The following is a 26,768-nucleotide window of genomic DNA, read 5'->3' as shown; positions in this document are numbered from 1 at the left end:
GATGGAAAGCAGTCACCCAGCTTGTGCAAGGCCCTGGGTTCAGTCTCTAGCCCTGCTACCCCCAGCATTCTCAGTAAAGGAAAAACACAAAGATCACTGTAGCTGATGAAAAACTGCACAATTTTTGTACAGAGAGAGAAATAATGTGGGCCTGTGTATAGGAAGCCCTGTGGTTTGTATCTGAAAAGACAACGTGAAGACCGATATCGTTGCCCACTAGAATGCAAGGAACCTCTTTACATCACCTCCTGACCTCGGGAAGAAACAGTGTACCCCGAGCTGCTCTTGTGGTGGCTGATACATGCCATATGCTCACCAAACATTTGCTGGCTGAATAAATGAGCTATGTGCCCATCTGCTCACCTTAAAGCTGGCGACAAAACTGAACTGTGCCATCTTATTTTGAAGGCAAGAATAAGGAAGCAGGAAAAGATGTAAATGTATTCAAATGGTTTTCCATCCTATTATCTGCCAGCATAGAATTACTCTTTAAATCAGTTTTTAAGTTAGCATTCAAAGTAATGGATTTCCCTGTAGCATTTTCATACTTGTATGTAATTATACTTTTTAGTCCACCCCCTCCATTGGCTCCTCCCAGTCCTCTGTCCCTTCTTGCTGGTCCTCTTCTCCCAAATACTTCTCCTTTCTTGAGGCTTTCATGTTACAAGATTCTGTCATCACCACTCCCGTCCCCATCCTTAAGATCTTTTCCGTTTTAAGGTCTCTTTCCACTGTCATGACCTCCACCAACACATAAAGGAGGTCCTCAAGAACCCATAATAAAGAATAACAAATGTTTATCAGCGATCACTTACAATAGAAGGCCTCTGCGTTCCTCTGCTCTGTGGATGCTGGAGTTGAGAATGGAACACCGGCCACCAGTGGAGCGAAAGGACAAAAGGGGGGCAAGCATCTTCCTGTCTGTGCTTACAGTACCTCAGACCAGACCCTAATGGGCTGGCATCTAAAAGGCTATTCGCTGAGTGAATTCCCACCACACACATACACACTCACAATACTAGAGCAGTGGTTCTCAATCTGTGGGTCACGACCCATTTGGGGGTCAAACATGACCCTTTCACAGGCTCACATATCAGATCCTGCATATCAGATATTTATAGTACAATTCATAAAAGTAGCAAAATTACATTGTGACGTAGCAATGAAAATAATTTCATGGTTGGGGTCACCACAACATGAGGAACTGTATTAAAGGGCTGCAACATTAGAAAGGTTGTGAGCCACTGCTCTAGAGTCTCAGTACGGAAGAAAGCAAGTGCTCTTTGTTTTTCTGAGTCTGGCTTATCTTGGTTATCATAGTGATACCTAGTTCTCCCCACCTTCCTCCAACTGTCATCATTTCCTCAGTCATTTCCTCAGTCTGCTGCTGTTCTTGTTTGGCATTTGTTGTCATAGTTAAGAGTCTGTTACTAAATCCAAACCCATGAAGATTTTTCCCTATTTCATTTCGAGAGTTTTATAGCTCTTACATTTAGGTCTTTGGCTCATTTATTAAAAATAAAAAACATAACATGAGAACAGGGATCCAATATTACTCTTTGGCATAAATATATACAGTTGTTCAAATTTCATATTTCTTGAAAAGATTATTCATATCCAGAATGAATTATTTTGGTACCTTAAAACAAACAATTGGGGCTAGGCATTGGTGGTGCATGCTTTTAATCCCAGCACTTGGGAGGCAGAGGCAGGCAGATATCTGTGAGTTTGAGGTCAACCTGGTCTACAAGAGTTCCAGGTGAGGCTCTAAAGCTATAACAAAACCCTGTCTCTAAAAAACAAAAACAAAACAAAAAAACCCACCAAAAACAAAAACAAACAAACAAAAAAACAGTTGGGAACTAGTGATATAATTCAGTGGCTAAAGGCACCTCCCTCAAAGCCTGATGACCTGAGTTCAGTCTGCAGACCAATATGGTGGAAGGAGAGAATTGACTTTTCCAATCGTCCCCTCACCTCCACACGTGTGCTGTGGCATGTGCACCCTCTATACACAAAATAAAAAAATCACTTGGCCATAGCTGCCATATCCTTATTTCTGAAGTCTTGTTTCTAGTCCACCTTGGTGATAAGTTTTGAGATTGAGTTGTAGGAGTCCTTTGACTTTGATTTGTCTTTGCAAGACAATTTTTGCTGTTTAGGGTCATTTGAGTTTGATATAAAATTTGAGGAGTGGGTATTTAATTTCTTTAATAAAAAGTTATGTTCTTGACATACTGCAGATCATGAAGGCAGTCAGGCAGCTTTCCCACTCACAAATCCGGCGTATCTTCTCCTTTATTTTGATCTTTCATTCCTTTCAGTAGTGTTTACAACACTGGAATTATTCTGCTTCTCATTGGTTACATTTATCATTATCATTGGGTTCTCTTGATGCTACTGTGAGTAGAATCGATTGTTTTAATTTTCTTTAGAGATTGTAGGTAATTTAGTAACACAGTTGAGTTTTATGTGTTGGCCTTTTGTTTTAGAGTTTAGCTAAACTTGCTTATTAGCTCTGACAGTTTTAGGATTATGCCATCTACACATAGAGGTAACTTTACACTTTATTTCCTGATTGCATGCCTCTTTCTTGCATGAGCTGTCTTTCTAGAGCGCCCAATGGGATGCTGAATAGAAGTGACAAGAGCAGCTGTCCTTTCTTCTGTTACTCCTGGTGTAAGCAGAAATGCTCTGAGTTTTTAACTACGGAGAATGATGCTGACTGTGAGTTTTCACACACGGCCTTCAACAAATAGAAGCTTCTATTTGTAGATTGTTAAGTGTTTTGTCATGAAAGGATGTTTTTTGTTTGGTTGATTAGGATATCAGTCTGTAGTCCAGGTTATCCTAGAACTCAGCATATAGCCCAGGCTGGCCTCAAATGCACAGTGATCTTCCTGTCTTAGCTTCTCAAATGCTGTGTTTCCAGGTACATGACACTATGTCAGGCTTGCACGGATTCTGTTTATGTTTAGCTTCTCTAGTGTTCCTTGAATAAGGCCTAGTTGCTTGTTCATGGCATGTAACTTCTTCTATATGTGGTTGGATTAATTTACTAGTATTCTGTTGAGTATATTTGTATACATCTCCAGAAGAGATATTGATCTGTAGTTCCCTTGTAATGTCTTTGGCTTTGAGTTTGGAACTTTATCCTTTGAACATGATACATTTTCCAACTTAGAATCAGATCTGTAATGAATCTTTCTCTGTCCCTCCAGCTCCCAAATAATGACACAGAAACTTCTTATTAATTATGAAAATTAGGCCTTAGCTTAGGCTTGTCCCACTAGCTCTTAAAGCTTAAATTACCCGTTTATATTAATCTACATTTTGACTTGCGGCTTTTTACCTTTTTTCCATTCTGTTTATCTGACTCCCTCGATGTCTTGTTAGCATCTCCTCTGCACCTTGATTATCACCTCCTACTTGCTCTCTGTATGCCCAGAAGTCCTGCCTATACTTCCTGACAAGCTATTGGCTGTTCAGCTTTTTATTACACTAATCACAGCAATACATTTTCACACAGCTTACAAATGTCCCACCACACAAATCAACTGTGATTACCTGTGTGAAGATGCCCCCACAATTGCACACATTCCTTTGTGAAAGGTAGACAAGAGCCCATGGACATACATCCAAAGCCCTGCCACTCAGGTTTGCTAGATGAGCAGTTAGCAAGAGCTAGGTGGGAGGGTTCTTCTTCAGTGTTGTTGCTGACTATGAGTTGCTGTGCTCCTGTCAGTAGCCTTGAATCGTGTAGACTCGTTCCTTTGGTTTGTTATTGGTGCTGTATCTGGCATAAAGAGCTGTTTGTTCATATTTTCACAGGAAAAGCAACACAACACTTTGATATCAAGGTAACATGAGATTCTTGGGGTTCTTGCCTATGTTTTGGAATAGCTCGAAGATTGCTTGGTAGAAAGCAATAACAATCTGGGTCTAGTTTTCTTTTTTTTTCTGGGAAACTTTTGAGTATCCGTTTAGCTCCTTTTGTTGCATTAGGAATGTTACTCCTTCTTGAAGTGATTTTGGGAGTGTGTGTGTTTCTAGGAATTTGTCTATTTCTTTTAGGTTATAAATTTCTTTCTTTCTTTCCTTCCTTCCTTCTCCCCGCCCCCTTGTCAATGCCTCACAGAGTCCAGGTCATCCTCAAACTTGCTTTGTAGTAGAAGATTGTTTGTGGAGACTGCTCATCCGTTTCTCAACTGCTCAGACCCAAATAATCACACAGAATCTATATTAATTAAAACACTGCTTGGCCAATAGCTTATGCATATTTTTAGCTAACCCATTTCTATTATTTTGTATTTTAATACGAGGCTCCTGGTTTACTGGTAAATTTCTAGGTGCCTTTCTCCGTTGGCAGCTACATGGCGTCTCATTGATTCCACCTACTTTCTCTCTATATCTCTCTTCAGATTTCCTGCCTAGCTTTATTTTGCCCTGCCATAGGCCCAAAGCAACTTCTTTATTAACCAATGGTAATAAAACATATTCACAGCACACCAAGGGGCATCCCACATCACCTCCCCTTTTCTCTCTAAATGAAAAGGAAGGTTTTAACTTTAAATTACATATAACAAAACGAGTATCAAGCAAGAATTATAGTTTATAATATTTAGTCAATTTAGATTTGGCAAATTAAGGAAAATAATCTATCATCTATCCTATCTTTGTGAGTCTAAAGTTTTATATCTAATTTATCCTTTATCATAACTAAGGAAAACTATAATTTTCTTCAACTCTTCAAAGACCCCAGAAAGATAATATTAACAGGAAGTGCATTGTAAGCAACTTCCAAAACTCTAGAGACATTATGCTACCTGGACAGTCACCCAAAGTTTTTCTGTAACATCTTCAGCCTACAGGCCTATAGTATCTGGCAGACTGTTCCATGAAGCAGGAAATTTCAAAGACAGTTCTGCCTATATTAGCAATTTATCAGTCACTTTCTTCTGTGTCCTGCAGAATGTCTGGCAGACTCTTTTATGAAGCAGAACCCTGAAGGACTGTCTTGCCTTCTTTAGACAAGCTCAGCAGTCATTTTCTGTGGGTCCTGCATGTCCGGTTTATATGGTATACTATCAAGCAGTCCAGGCAAGAGAAGTTTCTTGTCCAAATGGCTAGTCTTGTCACATTGAAGGCAAATTCCATAACGAGTTTCTTCAATGCCCATCAACTTCTCTGTAGTAATTGGTACTCCTAGAAGCAGACATGTCTCACTGTTGAGAAAAGTCTGTTCTTAAAACATTTTAAATACCATATTCTGTATGCCTTTGAAAGATTAAAAGTATACTTATCCATCTGAAATATATCTCTGTACATCTAGAAAACCTAACTAACATGACTACAAGTTTGACTATTATAAATGACTATTAGTCTGTATTTTTCAACTATACACTACATTTTTAAGTGAGCTGCACAAACACAGTACCTTAAACAAGAGCAGAAATATATACAACAAAATTGACCTTAAATTTGTATCAATAGGATGACCTTCAAATTCTGACCCTCCTACCCTCACCGCTTGAGAGCTGGGATTACAGGTGTGTATCACACAAATGATTGACACAATACTGGGACTCAGACCCTGGGCTTTTTCTCCTCAACTTCACTCTGAGTTTGATTCTTTTTATTTCTACAAATTGGTAATGATATATTCATTTTGAAAATACTATGGCTGAACTTTTAACTATGAAAAAAATTGAATACATACAAAGGTAAATAGATTAAAAACTTTTACCTACACTTCACCAAGATGAGCGGATATCAGGGTGTGCCACACTTCCTTCACAGCTTTTCTCTCCATTCCTGCGAATGCGGCCAGTCCTGTTCTGCCTAGAGAAGAAGGTATTTTTCAAAAGCATAGAGGACAAACACGAGTACGTGCAGCTAATGGCTTGCTGGCACTGAGCTAGCCCATGCCTTTTAGCTGTTCTCCTCTCTTACACGAGATCAAGTTTCCAGGCAAGTTTCTCCTGCTGGAGTATGATCTCCAGCCAACTGGAGGCACCTGGGAGCTGTAAAATATATTAGCATGTCTGGGTCCTACCCTAGAGGTTTTTTTTTATTATTAATTTATTTATTAAAGATTTCTGTCTCTTTCCCGCCACCGCCTCCCACTTCCCTCCCCCTCCCCCAAATAAGTCTCCCCCCAGCCCAAAAAGCAATCAGGGTCCCCTGTCCTGTGGGAAGTCCAAGGAACCCCCACCTCCATCCAGGTCTAGTAAGTTGAGCATCCAAACTGCCTAGGTTCCCACAAAGCCAGTGCGTGCAGTAGGATCAGAAGCCCATTGCCATTGTTCTTGAGTTGTCAGTCGTCCTCATTGTCCGCTATGTTCAGAGAGTCCGGTTTTATCCCAGGCTTTTCCAGACCCAGACCAGCTGGCCTTGGTGAGTTCCCAATAGAACATCCCCATTGTCTCAGTGTGTGGGTGCACCCCTTGCAGTCCTGAGTTCCTTGCTCATGCTCTCTCTCCTTCTGCTCCTGATTTGGACCTTGAGATTTCAGTCCTGTGCTCCAATTTGGGTCTCTGTCTCTGTCTCCTTTCATCGCTTGCTGAAGGTTAATATTCAGGAGGATGCCTATATGTTTTTCTTTGGGTTCTCCTTATTTAGCTTCTCTAGGATCACTAATTATAAGCTCAATGTCCTTGGTTTATGGCTAGAAACCAAATATGAGTGAGTACATCCCATGTTCCTCTCTTTGGGTCTAGCTTACCTCACTCAGGATAGTGTTTTCTATTTCCATCCATTTGTATGCAAAATTCAAGAAGTCCTTGTTTTTTATTGCTGAGTAGTACTCTAATATGTATAAATTCCACACTTTCTTCATCCATTCTTCCATTGAAGGGCATCTAGGTTGTTTCCAGGTTCTGGCTATCACAAACAATGCTGCCATGAACATTGTAGAGCATATACTTTTGTTGTATGATAAGGCCTCTCTTGGGTATATTCCCAAGAGTGGTATTGCTGGGTCCAGGGGTAAGTTGATTCCGAATTTCCTGAGAAACCGCCATACTGCCTTCCAAAGTGGTTGCACAAGTTTGCATTCCCACCAGCAATGGATGAGTGTACCCCTTTCTCCACAACCTCTCCAACAAAGGCTATCATTGGTGTTTTTGATTTTAGCCATTCTGACAGGTGTAAGATGGTATCTTAAAGTTGTCTTGATTTGCATTTCCCTGATCGCTAAGGAAGTTGAGCATGACCTTAAGTGTCTTTTGGCCATTTGAAGTTCTTCTGTTGAGAATTCTCTGTTCAGCTCAATGCCCCATTTTATAATTGGGTTGATTAGCCTTTTACGGTCTAGTTTCTTGAGTTCTTTATATATTTTGGAGATCAGACCTTTGTCAGTTGTGGGGTTGGTGAAGATCCTCTCCCAGTTGGTGGGTTGCCTTTGTGTCTTAGCGACAGTGTCCTTTGCTTTACAGAAGCTTCTCAGTCTCAGGAGGTCCCATTTATTCAATGAGGTCCTTAATGCCTGTGCTGCTGGGGTTATACGTAAGAAGTGGTCTCCTGTGCCCATGTGTTGTAGAGTACTTCCCACTTTCTCTTCTATCAGGTTCAGTGTGTTCGGACTGATATTGAGGTCTTTAATCCATTTGGACTTGAGTTTTGTGCATGGTGATAGATATGGATCTATTTTCATTCTTCTGGATGGTTGACATCCAGTTTTGCCAGCACAATTTGTTGAAGATGCTCTCTTTTTTCCATTGTATACTTTTAGCTCCTTTATCGAAAATCAGGTGTTCATAGGTTTGTGGGTTAATGTCAGGGTCTTCTATTCGATTCCATTGGTCGACTTCTCTGTTTTTATGCCAATACCAAGCTGTTTTCAATACTGTAGCTTTGTAGTAGAGTTTGAAGTCAGGGATGGTAATGCCTCCAGACAATCCTTTGTTGTATAAGATTGTTTTGGCTATCCTGGGTTTTTTGTTTTTCCATATAAAGTTGATTATTGTCTTCTCCAGATCTGTGAAGAATTTTGATGGGCTTTTGATGGGGATTGCATTGAATCTATAGATTGCTTTTGGTAGAATTTCCATTTTTACTATGTTGATCCTCCCAATCCAGGAGCAAGGAAGATCTTTCCATTTTCTGGTGTCCTCTTCAATTTCTTTCTTCAAAGACTTAAAGTTCTTGTCAAATAGATCTTTCACATCCTTGGTCAGAGTTACCCCAAGATATTTTATGCTATTTGTGGCTATCGTGAAAGGTGATGCTTCTCTAATTTCCCTCTCTGTTTCCTTATCCTTAGTGTATAGGAAGGCCACTGATTTTTTGGGGTTGATCTTGTATCCTGCCACATTACTAAAGGTGTTTATCAGCTGTAGGAGTTCTTTGGTAGAGTTTTTGGGGTCGCTTATGTATACTATCATATCATCTGCAAATAACGAGAGCTTAACTTCTTCTTTTCCGATACGAATCCCCTTGATCCCTTTATGTTGTCTTATTGCTATTGCTAGAACTTCAAGCACTATATTGGAGAGGTATGGAGAGAGTGGACAGCCTTGTCGTGTTCCTGATTTTAGTGGGATGGCTTTGAGTTTTTCTCCATTTAATTTAATGTTAGCTGACGGCTTGCTGTAAATAGCTTTTATTATATTTAGGTATGACCCTTGTATCCCTAATCTCTCCAAGACTTTTATCATAAAGGTGTGTTGAATTTTGTCGAATGCTTTTTCAGCATCTAATGAAACGATCATATGGTTTTTTTCTTTCAGTTTATTTATATGGTGGATTACATTGATAGATTTGCGTATGTTGAAACAGCCCTGCATCTCTGGGATGAAGCCTACTTGATCATAATGTATAATTTTTCTAATGTGTTCTTGGATTCGGTTTGCCAGTATTTTATTGAGAATTTTTGCGTCGATATTCATGAGTGAGATAGGCCTGTAATTTTCTTTCTTCGTTGGGTCTTTGTGTGGTTTTGGTATCAGGGTAACTGTAGCTTCATAAAAGGAATTTGGCAATGACTCTTCTGTTTCTATATTGTGAAATACATTAAGGAGTATAGGTATTAGCTCTTCTTGGAAGTTCTGGTAGAATTCTGCATTGAAACCATCTGGTCCTGGGCTTTTTTTGGAAGGTAGATTTTTGATAATGGTTTCTAGCTCTTCGCGACTAACAGGTCTATTTAGATCGTTCACCTGGTTTTGGTTTAGCTTTGGTATGTGGTACTTATCTAAAAAAAATGTCCATTTCTTTTGCATTTTCTAGTTTTGTGGCATACAGGCTTTTGTAGTAAGATCTAATGAGTCTCTGAATTTCCTCTGTGTCTGTGGTTATGTCCCCCTTTTCATTTCTGATCTTATTTATTTGCGTGTTCTCTCTCTGTCGTTTAATTAGTTTGGATAGGGTTTTGTCGATCTTGTTGATTTTCTCCAAGAACCAACTTTTTGTTTCATTGATTCTTTGGACTGTTTTCCGCGTTTCTATTTTGTTGATTTCCGCCCTCAGTTTGATTATTTCCAGTCTTCTACTCCTCCTGGGCGCATCTGCTTCTTTTTTTCTAAAGCTTTCAGGTGTGCTGTTAAGTCTCCCATGTATGCTTTCTCTGTTTTCTTTAAGTGGGCACTTAGTGCTATGAACTTTCCTCTTAGCACTGATTTCATAGTGTCCCATAGGTTTGAGTATGTTGTCCCTTTATTTTCATTAAATTCAAGGAAGACTTTAATTTCTTTCTTGATTTCTTCCTTGACCCAGGTGTGGTTCAGTAGTTGACTGTTCAGTTTCCATGAGTTTGTCGGCTTTCTGGAGGTAGGATTGTTGTTGAATTCTAACTTTAATCCGTGGTGATCTGATAAGACACAGGTGGACACTGATATTTTTTTGTATCTGTGGAGGTTTCCTTTGTTTCCGAGTATGTGGTCAATTTTCGAGAAGGTTCCATGGGCTGCAGAGAAGAAGGTATATTCTTTCCTATTTGGGTAGAGTGTTCTATAGATGTCTGTTAAGTCCATTTGCTTCATTACCTCCAGTAGTTCTCTTACTTCTCTATTAGGTTTCTGTCTGATTGACCTGTCCATTGGTGAGAGAGGATTGTTGAAGTCTCCTACTACTAGTGTGTGTGGTTTGATGTCTGCCTTGAGTTTTAGTAATATTTCTTTTACATACGTGGGTGCTTTTATATTAGGGGCGTAAATATTCAGGATTGAGACTTCATTCTGACAAATTGTTCCTGTTATGAGTATAAAGTGTCCATCTCGATCTCTTCTGATTGATTTTAGTTTGAAGTCAGTTTTGTTAGAAATTAATATGGCCACACCTGCTTTTTTCTTAGGACCATTTGCTTGAAAGACCTTTTCCCAGCCCTTTACTCTGAGTAGATGCCTGTCTTTGTGGTTGAGATGTGTTTCTTGCAAACAGCGCAATGTTGGATCCTGTTTTCGTATCCAATCTCTTAGCCTGTGCCTTTTTATAGGTGAATTGAGACCATTAATATTAAGTGATATTAATGACCAGTGGTTGTTTTTGCCAGATATTCTTATTGTTTTTGGAAGTAGAATTTGTGTGTCTCCCTTCTTTGAGTTGTGCTAGTGAAGGGTCGCTAGATGCCTTAGTTATTGTAGGCAGTGTTGGCAATGTTGGATTCCTTGGGTTGCGATTTTCCTTCTATTACTTTCTGTAGGGCTGGATTCGTGGCTACGTATTGTTTAAATTTGTTTTTATCCTGGAATGTCTTGATTTCTCCATTTAAAGTGAACGAAAGCTTGGCTGGGTATAGTAGTCTGGGCTTGCATCCATGGTCTCTTAGCTTCTGCAGTACTTCTATCCAGGACCTTCTGGCTTTCATTGTTTCCATAGAGAAATCAGGTGTAAGTCTGATCGGTTTACCTTTATAAGTTACTTGGCCTTTTTCCTTTGCAGCTCTTAGTATTCTTTCTTTAACCTGTATATTTTGTGTTTTGATTATTATATGGCGAGGGGATGTTTTCCTTTGATCCAGTCTGTTTGGTGTTCTGTATGCTTCTTGAATATTCAAAGGAATATCTTTCTTTATGTTGGGAAAGTTTTCTTCCATAATTTTGTTCAAAATATTTTCTGGGCCTTTGAGCTGTGACTCTTCTCCTTCTTCTATTCCTATTATTCTTAGATTTGGTCTTTTTATTGTGTCCCATAATTCCTGAATGTTTTGTGATGAGAATTTGTTGGCTTTGCAGTTTTCTTTGATCAGAGCGTTTATTTTCTCTATGGTGTCCTCAAAATCTGAGATTCTTTCTTCTATTTCTTGTATTCTATTGATTATGCTTGTTTCTGTAGGCTCTGCTCGTTGACCTAGATTTTCCATATCCAGCTGGTCCTCAGTTTGTGTTTTCTTCCTTGCTTCCATTTCAGTTTTCAATTCTTGAACTGTTTCCCTTACCTGTTTGATCGTTCTTTCTTGGTTTCCCAGGGTATTATGTACGTATTTACTCATTTCTTCAAATTTTTGGTTATACTTCTCATCCATTTCTATAAGGGCATTTTTCACATGTTGTTTAAGGGACTCTACAGCTTTCATAAAGTCAATTTTTTCCACTTCTTCTGTGTTAGGGTGTTGGAGACCTTCTGTTGTAAGATCGTTGGGTTCTGGTGTTTTCATGTTGTTTTTCAGATTATTGGGTGAATTCTTTCCTTGGCGCCTGCCCATCTCCTCTTATCGATGCTATCTAAGGGGTCTTTTAAAACTGGTTCAGGTTCCCCTGCTGGCCAGGGGCTCCTTTTACAAAATGCCCTTGCTCTGTTTCCTGGTTACTGCCGGGGGCCAAGATCCCTCTCACCCCTCAGAAAGGTCTTCAGGAATAGGACCCGGCTCCTCCTTTGCCAGGGACCTCCCCAACCGAAGGCCTACCTCTTTGGTTTAATTGTAGTGGGGTGATATGTTCTTGGTGTTGCGCGCGGTCCCTGCAGCCTGCTTCTACTGCTGGGACGGTTCCCACCGCCAGCAGCCTGTGTCCTCTGCTGCCGCTCTGGTCCCAGTGGGTCCCCGCCTGCTGCGCTGGGCGTCCTCCTGCCGCCTTCCGCCGCCCGGTGTTCCAGCCGCCTTCCGCCGCCCGGTGTTCCGGCCGCCTTCCGCCGCCCGGTGTTCTACCCCAGAGGTTTTTATTTTATTGGTCTGGGATATGGTCTGGGCATCAGGAGATGTTTTAAAGCTTATTCTAACATATAGCCAAGATTGAGAGCTTCTGCTCTAAAGTATAAGAACTTCATTTTCTTCTATTTTTCCATTTGTAATACATTCCTGAGTTGTTCTTATTGGGAAAAAATCCCTGAGAACATGTGCTGTGAGACCCAGCTGCCTACTTACAGGGGTATTTACAAATAAGTAATGAATTTAAAGATGAAGTCAAACAAAAGCCAGGAATCAGTTCTGGAGTTAAGTCTGAAATCTGTTGAGTTGTTGCTAATCTTTCGCAGAAAGAGACCTAAATTAGGATGTGGGGAGTGCAGCCAGGTGTGAGGAATGGAGGCTTAGTCAACGGGGAATTCTTTTGAGTTCCTTGGGGCTTTTGTCCAAAGCGGTGCTCTCAAAGCTGGCTGTACATCAGCGGCTGAAGCAATACGTTTTACTCGTGCGTTCTAATTTAATTTGCCAATGCCAAACAGTCTTACGTTTTAGTGAGCATCTAAACCACCCAGAGGGATGCTAAAACAATTGCTGCACACATCCTCAGAATATCTGCATCACTAGATCTGAGGTGGGGGTTCAAAATTTGCATCTTTAGCAAATTCTTGGGTCACATGTAAGAGTTACTGGCAGGTAAGCTGTTTCCGTGGGTGAACCCATCATGGTCTTGACCTCTTTGCTCATATTCTCATTCCTCCCACTCTTCAACCAGACTTTGGGAGCTCAGTCTAGTGCTCCGATGCAACTCTCTGTCTCTGTTTCAATCAACTGCTGGATGAGGTCAAGACCATGATGGGTTCACCCATGGAAACAGTTTACCTGAGCTAATGGGAGCTCACCAACCCCAGCCAGACAGGGAAGGAAAGAGAAAAGGTCCAAACTAGTCCCTCTGAATGTGGGTGACAGCTGTGTGGCTGGGGAGACTGCGGGTCACTGGCATTGGCACCAGGATTTATCCCTACTGTTTTTACTGGCTTTTTGGGAACCTATTCTCTTTGGATAGATACCTTGCTCACCCAGATATAGTAGGGAAAGCCTTGGAACTTCCCCAAAGCAATGTGTCTTACCCTCTCCAAGGAGTGGATGGGAGGTGGGGGAGTTAGGCGAAGGGAAGGGGAGGATGGAAGGGAGTGGGAACTGGAATTGGTATGTAAAATGAAAAAGATAGTTTGTTTCTCTTTAAAAAAATAAAATAAAGGCACCATGCCTGCCTGTTGCCTGTGCTTGCCGGCTGCAGGCCTTCTTCTGGGGCTGCTGCTGCCCACCCCTCTCTCAGGTGCAGGACTGGCTGAGGAAGAGCTCTGGGATACTTCTTCATCTGTCAACCCTACTTTTCCATCAGAGGGAGGGCAAGTTTCCACCACGGCACCTGCTGTGGCCATGGACGAAGGTGTCCTTGAAAAGCAGGGCTCCTGACCCAGTGTGGACTTCCCCAAGCTCAGCATCTGTGAGGACCAGTTCCAGGTGGATAGCCAGTGTCCTGGAAACATGAAATGCTGCCGCAATGGCTGTGGGAAGACGACTTGTGCCACACCCAAATTCTGAGCTGCAGTCACCACCAGCCTGAGGAATGGGACGAGAATGCTTCTGCCAGGCCGTGCATCTGGCATCATTCCCAGGGCCTCCCTTCCCTCTGGTCTTTGTGTTTCTTCCTGGACCTGCAAAAGCATCTCCCTTTTCTAACCAATAAAGAGCTCCCTTTCAGAAAAAAAAATTACAAAACCAAAAAAAGTACACTAGGAAAAAAGAAAAGAAAAAAGTTGCTGTCTTAGAGCAAGGTCCAAACACTAGTTTGTGGGGAAAATGTGTCCAGGTAATTTCAACATACATCAGGGGTGGAAAATTAGTGCCTTGGAACGCCATACTTTCTAATTAAAGTGTAGCAGAAACTACAGCAAACCTGGTCCTTTGGAACCAGGGCATTTCAGGCGAATGAACAAATTTCAGGTAGAGTCCTGGACACAGTTCATGAAGGCCTAACTCTATGCTGGGAAGAAGAATGGTTGGATTCAACTCTCGAATTCTGTCAGTAGAAGAAACACAACCGAAGAACGTTTTCCCCTTTCATGTAACTGTCAGAGAAGTAAAACAGCTCTTCCGGCACAGATTGTGTGGTACAGTGAGACACGAGGAAGAGGTTGCTTCCGCTGCTGACCAGCAGGGGTAAGTAGCTAGTCCTTGGGAGAGGAGAGGACAGTCAGTATCTTCAGTGGTGAGAAGCAAGCATGCTGCTTGTGGGAACCAGTGCTGACAGTCTGCTTATGCAGATAGAGCCTTCTGTGACAAGATAGATATTCAAAGAAAGTATCCCCATCCCCAAGAAGCCACTGTTAGCTTAATATATTGTAGGTGGCTTGCTTTCGAGTTTTACATTATACATTTGTCCCTGATTTGAATTAACTCTGTAACACAGTTGTGTAATAAATATCATGCCAACCTTACAGCAGCATTGGCCAAAAGGTAGACATGCTGGGACAGTTGGGAGGAACTCTGGTCTTCAAGTCCCTGGTGTTTCCATACTTTAGGGGTTCATAACCACTCATGTTCCTCTGAAAGCCACCCTTCTCTACCACCCCTTCCCCACTCCACCCCCTTTCATCCCACCATGTCCATGCTGAGTTTAGGTTCAGGCCATTTTCTCAAAATGCTCCTAAGTCACAGAGTCTAGTACCCAGCTATCCTGAAAGACCACTTTCCTCAGCCCTTATACTATGTGTAAATGGGGTGCAGGTCTCTGCAAAACAAACCCCCTCCCCCCCTGCATTCTTGACTACTCAGTTGAATTCCCCATTGGGTCTTTGCTTATTGCTCTGCTTGCAGGTCAATACAATGAATTTAGAAGCCTACTGTTGTAGATCAAAAGAACCCCTAAGTGACTTTTTGTTGGGAGTTAAATTACCTTTTTACTCTTTTCAACCAGCAAAGCAAGTGACTGGGAGCTAGCCAGATGCTAATATGTCAATAAATTAGTCTGCCTCCAAAGAAAAGGGACTCCACTCAAGAGCACACGTTTGTGGCAGAAGCTTGAGAAGTGCATAGGACGTGACAATAGCTAACAATAATTTATTACACATTCCAAAACAGCTGGGAGAAATGATTGGTAATGCTTTTTGTATAAGAAAGGAAGACATGTGAGGTGGATACATTGATTATCTTGATTCTATCATTACGTACCTTATACATGTGTCAAATATCACACTGTACTCCACTTACATATTATTGAAAAATAGAATAAAACTTGCAAATATTATCACTATGATTTATCACAATGAAAGCTTGTGTCAGACCCAAATTTTTCATACTTCTAAACTGTGTATTAGTGAATGGGCCAAATGAGAACAGCCAGATAACTGCTCCCGGAGACTTGATAAAGTCTACACTGCCTTGTCCTGATGGTCTAAGGAACGCATAGCAGAGAAGATGGACTTGGAGCTGATGCGGACTTATGCTGACAGAGGGCCTTCCGGTCAGTTCAAAAGAAGCAATTCTGCGTGGAGAAGGCTGACCTTGGTGCTACTATTCAGTCTCTGCAGCTGCCAGGCTGCCACGTTCTCTGGCGATGTTTGTGCACAGTGTTAGTACTTGCACAAGGGAACTCGAGTAACAACCATTTCACTGTGAAAATGAGCAGGTTCACATAGTGACATCAGACACTGTCCTAGCTGCCTTTGGGTAGGCTTGGGTAGCCTTAGGCTAGGGTAGCCTAAGACAAGGGACCTTCAGCTGCTAACTATTCATCCTCTACTGAGTGTGAACTCCTGATCAGCAGTGTCGAAAAGGGTAAATATTTGTCATTGCGGATTCATTTACACAAACACGCATGCCCACTCACACACATACATATACATACACTTACATACATGCATATATACATAGACACACACACACATGAATACACACACACTTTCACAGAAACGCACACATAAAGACACACAGATGCACACTCATACATACATACACACACAGACGCACACACATTCATATACACACAGAGACACATGCATACACAGAGATACATACAGAGACAGGCACACAGAGACACAGACACACACACTTAGCACATTTTCAAACTCCAGGTAAATATTTAGCTAAAGATACTTCAGCCTACTCTCTCTCTCTCTTTTTTTTGGGGGGGGTTGTTTTTTTTCTCCTAAATATAAAAGTGAGACTGACTTTAAAAATAGGTGCATTACTCAGAAATGGGCAAAGTGTCTTTCTGTTAGTTAAGGAGCAGAAAATCTCACTCAGTCTTAGTCGTTTATGCCAAGAACAGAAGTTAGCATCTCATTATCCCTGGGGATAAGAGGGAAAGATTTCGGCCATATGTACTCCGAACCCAGGGATTCAGAGAATTTCGAATCTCTCCATCCTCCTCTTCCCTGCTCCCTCCTGTCTCCCTCACAAGTTTGAGTTTCCATGCATTGGTGTGATTCTCTTCTGACACACCTTTGCACGAGGTGTGCAAACTCTTCCAGCTTACGTCCTTTTGGCCCTATCACCCCAGAGCCTAGGGGATCCACTCCAAGAACCGGTTACGGGAAGATGTGAGTTGCCTCAATTTGTGTCACTCACTGTAATAGCAATCCCTAAGCAATCTTCCCATCAAAGGGTTCTGGTACTCTGCAAACGCTGGGTCACGGACTTGGTGTTTTGTTGATTACAGGGGACAATTACAAGAAGTAGGGTAGGAGTGCTTGCTTCTGTAGCACAGATGTTAAGGTTAATAGAATACAAAGATTAGTGCGAACCATGCATGGAGGGCATGTGACTTCATGAAGTTTCCCCAGTTTGCTTTCTTCTGAGACATGGTTCTGCTTTGGGGCCAGACTGGTATAAAATGTGCCACAGAGCCCAGGACAGCCTCCCAGCTGACAGCCTCTGGTCTCATCCTCTTGGGACCTGGGCTTACAGATATTTACCCTGTGTCCAGTCACATTCCCTACCTTTTAATTTTTTTTTAATCTTAAGTGTTGTTTCTTTATTTTCTAAACTGTGAGGCTCTGGATTTGTTCGTTAGTTTATTCCATGATGCATATGCCACACCATGAGTTATAATCCTTAACCATATGTAGTTTTTATTTGTCAGTTATACATCAAGAAGAAGTGGTCGGACTGGCTCAGAGGATGAATTGCTTGTTCTACAAGCATGAGCCTGGATCTGCAGTGCGATGGCTAAAGAAGCTCCATTTTTATGCTAGGTATCCATCTTGGTACCCACTAGCCTTTGTCTGTGACTCCAGTCCCTGGAAGATAAATTCCCAGTATCCGTGACTCAGTGACCGCCACCCAGACATGTACAGCTATGACGACTGCTTCGTTGCTTCAGCGACCTGGTTGCACAGATACCCACAGATTCTTTTTGTTTTTTTTTGTTTTTTTTCTTGGATTTTCGAGACAGGGTTTCTCCGTAGCTTTTGGTTCCTGTCCTGGAACTAGCTTTTGTAGACCAGGCTAGCCTCGAACTCACAGAGATTCGCCTGCCTTGGCCTCTGCCTCGGCCTCCCGAGTGCTGGGATTAACGGCGTGCGCCAGCACCGCCCGCCCCCACAGATTCTTTTGATTGCTTTAACTACTTCACTTGGCAGAGCAAACCAGTTTTTGCTTGCTTGTGTAGATAGAGAAGGTCTTCTTGTGGTTTTGCCCTTTAAAAAGTCTCCCCTCAATCGCCTTCTCTCAGGGATCTCAAATTTGGCTCAGAGATCGTTCATCCTGCCAACAGGTAATCAATAAATCTTTTAATTATAACTGGATTGAGTCTACAGTCTTTTCCCAGGAAGTCACAAACTCTGTAACACCAGCGTCACCCCTGTAAGAGCCAGGAGATGCGGCATAGCCTATAGTCTCGGGCTGGGCGACTGGAGATGGGTGGGTCTCTGGAACTTGATGACCAGCTAGTCCAGACAAACGCCTAGGTTCATAAAGGCTTGCTCCAGGTTCAGTGAGAGGTTCTATCTCAAAAAACAAAATGGATGGCAATAGAGGACGACAGCACCCTGCATACACATCCACACATAGGCAGGAAAAGTTAAAAACGAAAGCTGTACTCCATTCCCCCAGGCTGCGGTTGCCATGATCTCTGCAGCCCTTCCTGCTCTCCTTACACTGCTTCCTGTACTTGGGATCACCATATGTGCACAAACTGAGTGTTATGAAAGATGAGAAATATTAAGATTTTCTGTATGCTTTGTTATTTGTATTTATTTTAATTAATTTAAGTTATATTTATTTATTTTTATTTTACTCCTGTGGTTTCAGGAATTGTGCATGCATTGAAGCGCTTTGCTGGCGAGCCTCAGGTCCAGCCCTGTCACCTTGGTGTTGGCCTTCTCCCTCTGTTTTCTGTGTCTCAGCATTCTGTAAGCCATCAATCAGCATTAGTCTATTTCATGTTTTGCAGTAGCTGGAATCATGGAGAACCACTGGCATAAGAACTTTCTGGGTTTCTTCTTCCAGCCGTCATTTATTTACTTATTTTGCTTTGGGAGGCAGGGTTTCTCTGTGTAGCCCTGGCTGTCCTAGAACTGACTTTGTAGACCAGGCTGGCCTTGAATTTAGAGATCCGCCTGCCTCTGCCTCTGAAGTGCTGGGATTAGAGGCATTTGCCACCACTGTCGGGTTTTTTAAGTGGTTATTACGAGCAGCTGTGGGTTGCCCTGAGAGGAGGTGTGAGTGAATTTCATGAACAAAATTAATTTTCTAATTCAGTGCAGTCACCTGAATTTGAGAGTATAGAAACTGCTTGTTTCTATACTTGTCACCATACCCAGGAAAGGAACACTGAGAGTTTTCCAGGTGAACAAGCCCCTGATGAGTTTATCTCCGTCCTGTGGACAATAAAAGATTCCATGGATGCCATATGCAGTATTTAGCTCCCAAGGAGACCTACGGCCTACTTGGAACACATCCTATTCACTGTGCCCACTGGAGAGCAGAGTGAACAGATTGCTGCTAATAGCTCGCGCCATGCAGTGTCTGCCAGACATAAAGTGCCAGGCCGGGCACTGACCACAGTCAATGTGGACACCATTTTTCTCCGCTTTTTTCAGTAAGCAAGAACTTCTTCAAAGTAGAACAAAGTGAACGAATTGTATGGGCACTATTAGACAATGATAAGTTATGGTTTATCTGACCACTATATTATAGGGACTAACTCATAGTTGATTTAAAAATGGTCAAGTGCTATCAGTTGTAATGTTAATGCTCATGGGTATCTTAGTTGCCTTTCCACTGCCGCGATAAAACACCACAAGCAAGGCAATTTAAGGAAGAATTTATATTGACCTATGGTTTCACAGGGTTAGGACCTATGTTTTCACAGGGACAGCATGGCAGAAGCAGCAGGCATGGTGGTTGGAGCTGAGAGCAGAGAGTCCACATCTTAAGTATAACATGAAGCTGTGAGAGCAAACCGAGAATGGCATGTCTTTAAACTCTCAAAACCCACCCCCAGTGACATACTTCCTTCAGCAAGGTCACACCTCCTAAGCCTTTCCAAGCAGTGCCACCCACTGGGACCAAGTGTTCAAATACGTGAGCTCATAGGACATGCTCTTTCAAACCACAGTAACAGGACACCTCAATGCTTTATTGGTATCTTCTGGGATAAATTTCTATACTGAATATATTCTGAAGAGTAGTAAAACATGTCATGCTTCTTTTTCAACTTCATTTTTTAAAAAAAGCCTTTATTGATTCTTTGCGGATTTCACATCACACATCCTGATCTAACCTATCTCCCCTTCCCCTGACATTCACCCTCCACCCTAGCAATCTTCTCCCCAAATACAAAACAAAATTAAAAAAGGAAAACCAAAAACAAATAAAGCAAAAGAAGGAGGAGGAGGAGGAGGAGGAGGAGGAGGAGGAGGAGGAGGAGGAGAAGAAGAAGAAGAAGAAGAAGAAGAAGAAGAAGAAGAAGAAGAAGAAGAAGAAGAAGAAGAAGAAGCAGCAGCAGCAGCAGCAGCAGCAGCAGCAGCAGCAGCAGCAGCTGTGGAAGGGCCCTTTGAGTTACAACATCAATCCTTTAGCCCTTTCATCTTCACTTGTAAGTGTTTATTTGCCAAATGTTCATGGACTCTGCTACCCCACCAATAATGAACTCTCACTGGGCCTCCTCTTGGATAGCCTGTTGTTGTCCTGTGTCATGGAGATACTGTTAGTTTTGGATCTGTAGGTTCACCCCCTTCACATGCTCCAACAGTTCTTAGATGAGGTGGATGTTGGGGTGGGCCAACTAGTAGCCCTGAATCTGGCCCTGAGTGGTAGCTGGGTTGGTCAACCCTCCAGCTTGCCCACATTGTCACCATCCAAGAGAGCTCTCCAGCTCTGCCTCAGCTGGGATGCTCACTGCATCATACAGCAAGGGTCAAGGCTGGTTCTCCTGCTCTCAAGCCCTTGGGTTGGGCTCACCCACACTCATCTACCAGGGCCAGCTCCACAGTCTTGCCCCAGTGAGGTGCAGAGCCCTCTCTTTAGACTGATGTAGAGGGTAAAAGGGGAGGGTGGGGTCAGCTCTCCTGCTCTCTATGCTGCCCTGGTGGGGTGCAGGGTCCACCCTCCTATGTGCTGCAGCTGGTGAGGGACAGGACTATTTCTCCCACTCTCATGACCCCGGGGCCAGCTCTCTTGCCTGCAACAGGTAGCAAGCTGTGGGAGAGGGCATCAAGGGCAGACAAGGGGAGTCAGGATCAGCTCTGCTGCTCTCAAGCCCACAGGGCCAGCTCACCTGTGTCCCTGACAACAGGATCATCTCTAGGGGAGGTGCACTCTTGTGGTGAGGGTTGGGGCTGTCTTTCCCAAGTATGGATACTCTTGCTACAGTATCCAGCAAGGGTCAGGGCCAGTTTGTCCCAGGTCCAGTCAGGGACAGGGCTGGCTCAACACAGCCCTCAGTTTTCAACACGCATGGTTCCTATGAGCCCTTGTGGTTGTATGGGCCGTGGACATCAAAGTAGACCCCAGCTACAGCAGAATCATGGCCCCTGACTAGGCCCTAGGCAGCAGCCCAGGTGGCAGCACAGGCCACCAGGTCAGCATGGTTTGGCAATGGCATGGCCCTCAGGTACCAACATGGTCTCAGGCATCCTCATGGTCCTCGTTGGAACAGGAACCGCAGCTACCAACTCAGTTCCTGGCTACTGGGTCATAGACCCAGAAATGGCCCTTAACAACAGCCCTGGCCCAGAGAACACCATGGCCCTGGATGACTCAACATGGTGCTGGTGGTAGCATGACCCTCAGACACCCACATGGCCACAGGTTTTGGTCAAGAACCTGGGCATCCATGTGGCTTTTGTTAGCAACATCGGCCACAGACATCAGCACAAACCCTGGCTGTGGTTGGACCACAGACCCAGACATGACCTTGGCAGCAGCCCAGGCCTGGATGTCACTTTGGCTCTGGGTAGCAAGCAGCACAGGCTCCTCAGATCAGCATGGCCCCCAAGTCAGTATGGCCCTTGGACACCAACATGGCCCCAGGTGGCAACCCAGACTACAGGCCTCAGTGGGACCGGAGCCACAAACATCAACTTAGGCCCCCTCGGCTGCTTCAGGGCCTCAGACCAAGAAAGACTTGGCCCATGGCAATGGCCCAAGCTGGGACATCACCTTGAACTCAGGTGGTTAGCAGGTCATTCGGGGCAGCCTGTTACTCACCACACTCACCTCTTCAGATCCACCTCTCTCCCCAGCCCATGAATCGCTCTTCCTCTTTCTCTTCCACCTTCTACTCCCTCACTGTGATGATGTCTGACCACCTGGCACCAGAAGCTAAAGACCCCGGGTAGTCTTGGTTGAGTCTTGTTCACCCCAGCCACAAGACATGGCACAGAGCCGTTGCTCCATTATTCTTATATAAGAGAGAATAGCGACACAGATACGGGAAAGAGCAAAATAAAGGCAACCTCCAAGCACCGGGTTTGCATTTGGTACACATACACACATAGGCAAAACCATTCATACACGTGAAGTAAAAATAAATACATCATTAAAAAAATGAAAAATCTTTGACCTTGAGGTTTGAACTGGTGAGCCATTTTATATATCTCTGATAGCAGATAAAAATCATGTCTAGTTTGACTCCTGATGGGAAAGGACTTTTTGGATTTTGGGTTCAACTCAAAAGTTATCCTTTTCCTGATGATTTCTTGGTACCTTTTGTGATAATAAGCTTTAGCCATGAGTATAGCCTGATATTAAGCCTTATAAGATTTTCTGGTAAGTAGTCAGGCAGGATTCAGGTGGGCATGGCACCCCAAGCCATATGGGAAAGCATGCAAATTGCATAGAAATGTTTCAGATGAACACATACATCTGAATCTGGTGTCAATTTTTGGTTCTTGTAGCTATATAAAAGTATGCCGTATTCACTATATTATTATTTAACATGTTCTGAAGATTTGAAAGTTTTCAAGATATGAATTTGTAGAAAATGTTTGCATATGGGCATGAGGCTGTGGCGAGCGCTGCCAAGAGAATAATTCCTAGGTCAGTTTCCTGTGGTGTTTCTGGGTCAGTAGTGCCAAGACTAATATTCTTAAGTCAGGCTGCCAACTGCAGTCAGGACAATGAGAAATGCTTTAATTCAAAGCTGACGGATGTGACAGAGACCATAATGCAGATAGCCAAACAAGACGAAGGCCTCTGCCTGAAATGACCCCTCGGGGAAAGGGCTGGCACATGGCCACAGTTCCAGGTGTGTCTGGAAAGGAAGAACAATGGGGACATGAGCAATTGTGTTTACAGCGTGCCCCTTTTCTCTGGCTGTTTCAGGAGGACCTACATACACCGTAGCCAACAACGTGAACTCTGGAGTCAAACTCCTGGAGCCAAATTTTAGCTCTGGCACCTAACAATTGATTAACCACGTTAGTTAGCTTAGAGACATCTCGGTTTCTTCACACAGGAAATGCAGATACAAGTATCACTTCCTTCCAGCTACAGGGTTGTTAGTAGTAATGAGTATACACAGTGCTCAGACTGTTGCTTTCCTAATTTCAAAGATTTGTTTTATTTTTATTTTTTTAATTTTTTTTGGATGTCGTTGTTGTTTGGTTTTTCAAGATAGTATTTCCAGTAGCTATGGAGCCAGTCCTGGAACACGCTCTGTAGACCAGGCTGGCCTCGAACTCACAAAGATCCACCTGCCTCTGCCTCCTGAGTGCTGGGATTAAAGGTGTGTGGCATTAACTCTCGCCCCCTCCTGTGTGTGTGTGTGTGTGTGCGTGCGTGTGCGTGCATGTATGTATGAATGTGTATGTGTGTGCCTGTGTGTGTGTGTGTGTGTGTGTGTGTGTGTGTGTGCCAATGAGTGCAAGTGACCAGAGCCCAGAAGAGAGTGTTGGGTCCCTAGGAGCTGGAGTTACAGGCTGTACTGGGCTGCCCAGGTCCTCTGCAAGAGCAGTACATGCCCTTAACACCTGAGCCATCTGTTCAACCTTCTAAATACAATTTTCCAAGAGAACTTTTACAAATTAATTAATAATTAATTAATTAAGGGTCCTGGAAGAAATGACAAATTACAGAGCTGCCAGGCAAGGAACATATTAGTATCTTGCCATTTCGAAACTCAATCCCTCTAACCTTGATGGGGCATGTGGGAAGAATGCAGGAGCTGGTGGTTTGAATGACACATGGCCCTCACAGTTACGTGTATTTGAACACTTGGACCAAGTTGGTGGAGCTCTTCTGGGAGGTTACAGAACTTTTAGAATATGAAACCTTGCTGGAGGAAGCTCATCATTGGGGTGGGCTTTGAGAACTTATAGCCCTATCCCACTTCCTGTTTGCTTGCTCTGCTTCCTGCATGTGGAAGGACAACTTCCTGCTGTGACATTACCTACAGTCACTTAGTGGAGAAGGCTCTCCCAGTTTCTCAACAGCTTTACTGCTTTGCTCTTTCTATTCCAGTTCCCTTCTGAGGAGATATGTTAACACTATAAAAAAAATCCCATTTCTCCAATACTGCCAAAGCATTAGAGCTGGTTTTAGTCATAGTGAAAAGTCAGGCAGAACCCAAATGAAGTCCTTTCTACAGAATCACTGGCATGTGCTGTGCCAATGCATCGGGTTATGAGAGACAAAGAAAGGTTAAGAAGCTGCCCCAGGTTAAATAGTCCACAGAGACAAGTCAGGAAATGCACTGTATGACTCTGGGTAGCATACCGGCCAGGAAACAAGATGACACAGTGTGATAGTCGACAAGATTCAAATGCAGCCTGTAGGTTAGTTGACCACTACTTTTTCTGTTTATCATATTGTTTTATTGTGATATGTAATTTAATAATCAGGGACACTGAGTAAAGACTAGAGAATTCTTAGTACTATTTGTGCCTGTCTGAGACTTCTTCATAATGCAGTTGAAAATAAAATATATTCCACTCACACAGCCTTTGAATACATATCACAAAAGTCTCTACTGCAGGATTAGCAATGGGCGTATTTAATCTGGAGCTTTGGTTTTCCTTGTTTTAAAGAAATGCATTTGTGGGGGACTGGAGAGATGGCTCAGTGGTTAATAGCACTGGCTGCGCTTCCAGAGGTCCTGAGTTCAATTCCCAGCACCCACATGGTGACTCACAGCTATGTGTAATGAGATCTGGCACCCTCCTCTGGCATGCGGGCATACATGGAGGCAGAATATTATATACATAATAAATAAATCAATCTTTTTTTAAAAAAAGAAAAATGCAGTTATCTCTGGGCTTGGGCTTAGGTTCCCTGACATGGCTAAATACACCAAGAATGTTGGGGTCACTGGGAAATATGGGACCCACCATGGTGCTTCCTTCTGGGAAATGGTGAAGAAAATTAACTTCAGCCCATGCGCTAGGTCCTCTTGCTCCTTCTGTGGCAAGATCAAGATGGAGAGATGAACCTTTGACATCTGGCACTGTGGTCCCTGCATTAAAACAGTGGCTGGCTGGACCTGGACCTACAACACCATGTCTGCTGTCACAGTGAAGTCTCCACCAGAAGACAGAAGAAACTGAAAGATCAGTAGAAGAAGTGCTACCATTTGAGACTTGCCTGTAATAAATGGGTTAATTTACATAACAGCAACAACAACAACAAAGAAATACAGTTGTACTGCTGGGTCTTTTTTGTGTCTGCTCAAATAGGTCCTGTGGTGGTTTGAATGGAATTGGCCCTCATAATCCCATAGGGAGTGCCACTTTTAATTAGGAGGTATGGCTTTGTTGGAGTGGGTATGGCCTTGTAGAGGAATTGTGTCACTGGAGGGACAGGCTTTGAGGTTTCCTATGCTCAGAATATCACCCAGTGTCTCAGTCTACTTCCTGTTGCCTAGGAGATGTGGGGCTCTCAGCTACTACTCCATCACCACATCTGTCTGCAGGCTGCCATGCTCCCTGTCATGATGAGATTGTACTGAACCTCTGAAACTGTAAGCCATCAACTAAATGCTTTCCTTATAAGAGTTGCCATGACCATGGTATCTCTTCACAGCAGTAGAAATCCTAACTAAAATAGATCCTTAGCCGGGCGGTGGTGGTACAGGCATTTAATCCCAACATTCAAAGAGGCAGAGGCAGGCAGATCTCTGTGAGTTCGAGGCCAGCCTGGTCAACAAGAGCTAGTTCCAGGATAAGCTCCGAAGCTACTGAGAAACCCTGTCTCGAAAAACCAAAAAAAAAAAAAAAAACCCTTTGGGGGGCAATTGGCTCATTGCATAATGAGTCTGCTTGTTTCCTCACTTTAAAGCAGGCTCCAGACATGTCTATATCTCTACTGTACCCCTTCATGCCTGGTCAAAGAAAATCAGACCACACAGAGACATGTGACCCAAACTGTGCATGTCAAATTCTTTCTACCAGAAATTTGACATTGGAACCATAAGATACTTATTGGCAGTGATCTTTTCTCCCCAGTGAAAGAAAGTTCAGATTGTCAAAGCTGAATTAGTCGTAACCTTATGAGTGGCCTGAACAGCAGAATTCGTTCCAACGTGAGAGATGAGGATCAAGTGGAAGAGTGGGGATAAGACAGGAGGAGGCACTTCCCAGGTTCCTGTTTGCTGATCATGTTTTTAACATGGTGCCTGCCTGAGGGGCCAGTGCCCTGGGATCCCACAAGACACTTCATTTTTCCTGTAGTACTGGGAGAGGCTTGAACCCAAGGGCTTTGTGCTCATGAGACAGGTAGTCTAAGATCTACTTCACAGTCCACATTAAACATTTGAATTTGAAACTGATGAGCCAAAACAGCGCCACAGAAGTAGCAAATACAGGAAGCAGCTGCAAATCCTTGTCTTCAGAGCTGGAAGGGGTATCGGGATGTGGACATGACTCTAAGAACTTAAGGACTTGGATGCTCCAGTCCCAACACCATGAGTGTGAGGCAGAGGAGTGATCATGTAGTCACTGTCACACCAGATCAGGCCACTTTCTGCTAGTTGCAAATGAAGAGTTTCAATTAACAAAAGTTATTTTGTGAAAATTTCGCATGATGATATATGCAGATTAGTTTAAATAACTGTACGGTAATGAGTGCAACGTACCACAATAATCCACAGAGCTCTGCTTTCAAATCTTTACATTATTTCTAGCTCATTTTATGCACAAGACTACATTGCTAGGAACATCCTTTTATATTTTCCAATGTACATGCATCTGTGTATCTTTTTGCTCTG

The 26,768-nt window shown here is 43.1% G+C and overlaps 1 protein-coding gene and 1 pseudogene across 4 annotated transcripts in view; both read left to right on the top strand.

Annotated features, from left to right (window-relative positions):
• Positions 1-26,768, top strand: part of Asb3 (ankyrin repeat and SOCS box containing 3) — a 391,624-nt gene that overhangs the window by 214,931 nt on the left and 149,925 nt on the right. The gene's annotated exons all lie outside the window — the stretch shown is intronic.
• Positions 24,844-25,121, top strand: LOC142832781 (large ribosomal subunit protein eL43-like; annotated as a pseudogene).

The sequence above is a fragment of the Microtus pennsylvanicus genome, chromosome 12 (genome assembly GCF_037038515.1).
Source record: "Microtus pennsylvanicus isolate mMicPen1 chromosome 12, mMicPen1.hap1, whole genome shotgun sequence".
Taxonomy (NCBI): Eukaryota; Metazoa; Chordata; class Mammalia; order Rodentia; family Cricetidae; genus Microtus; species Microtus pennsylvanicus.
Note: the sequence above shows the minus strand (reverse complement) of the source record. Positions and strands in the feature narration are given on the sequence as shown.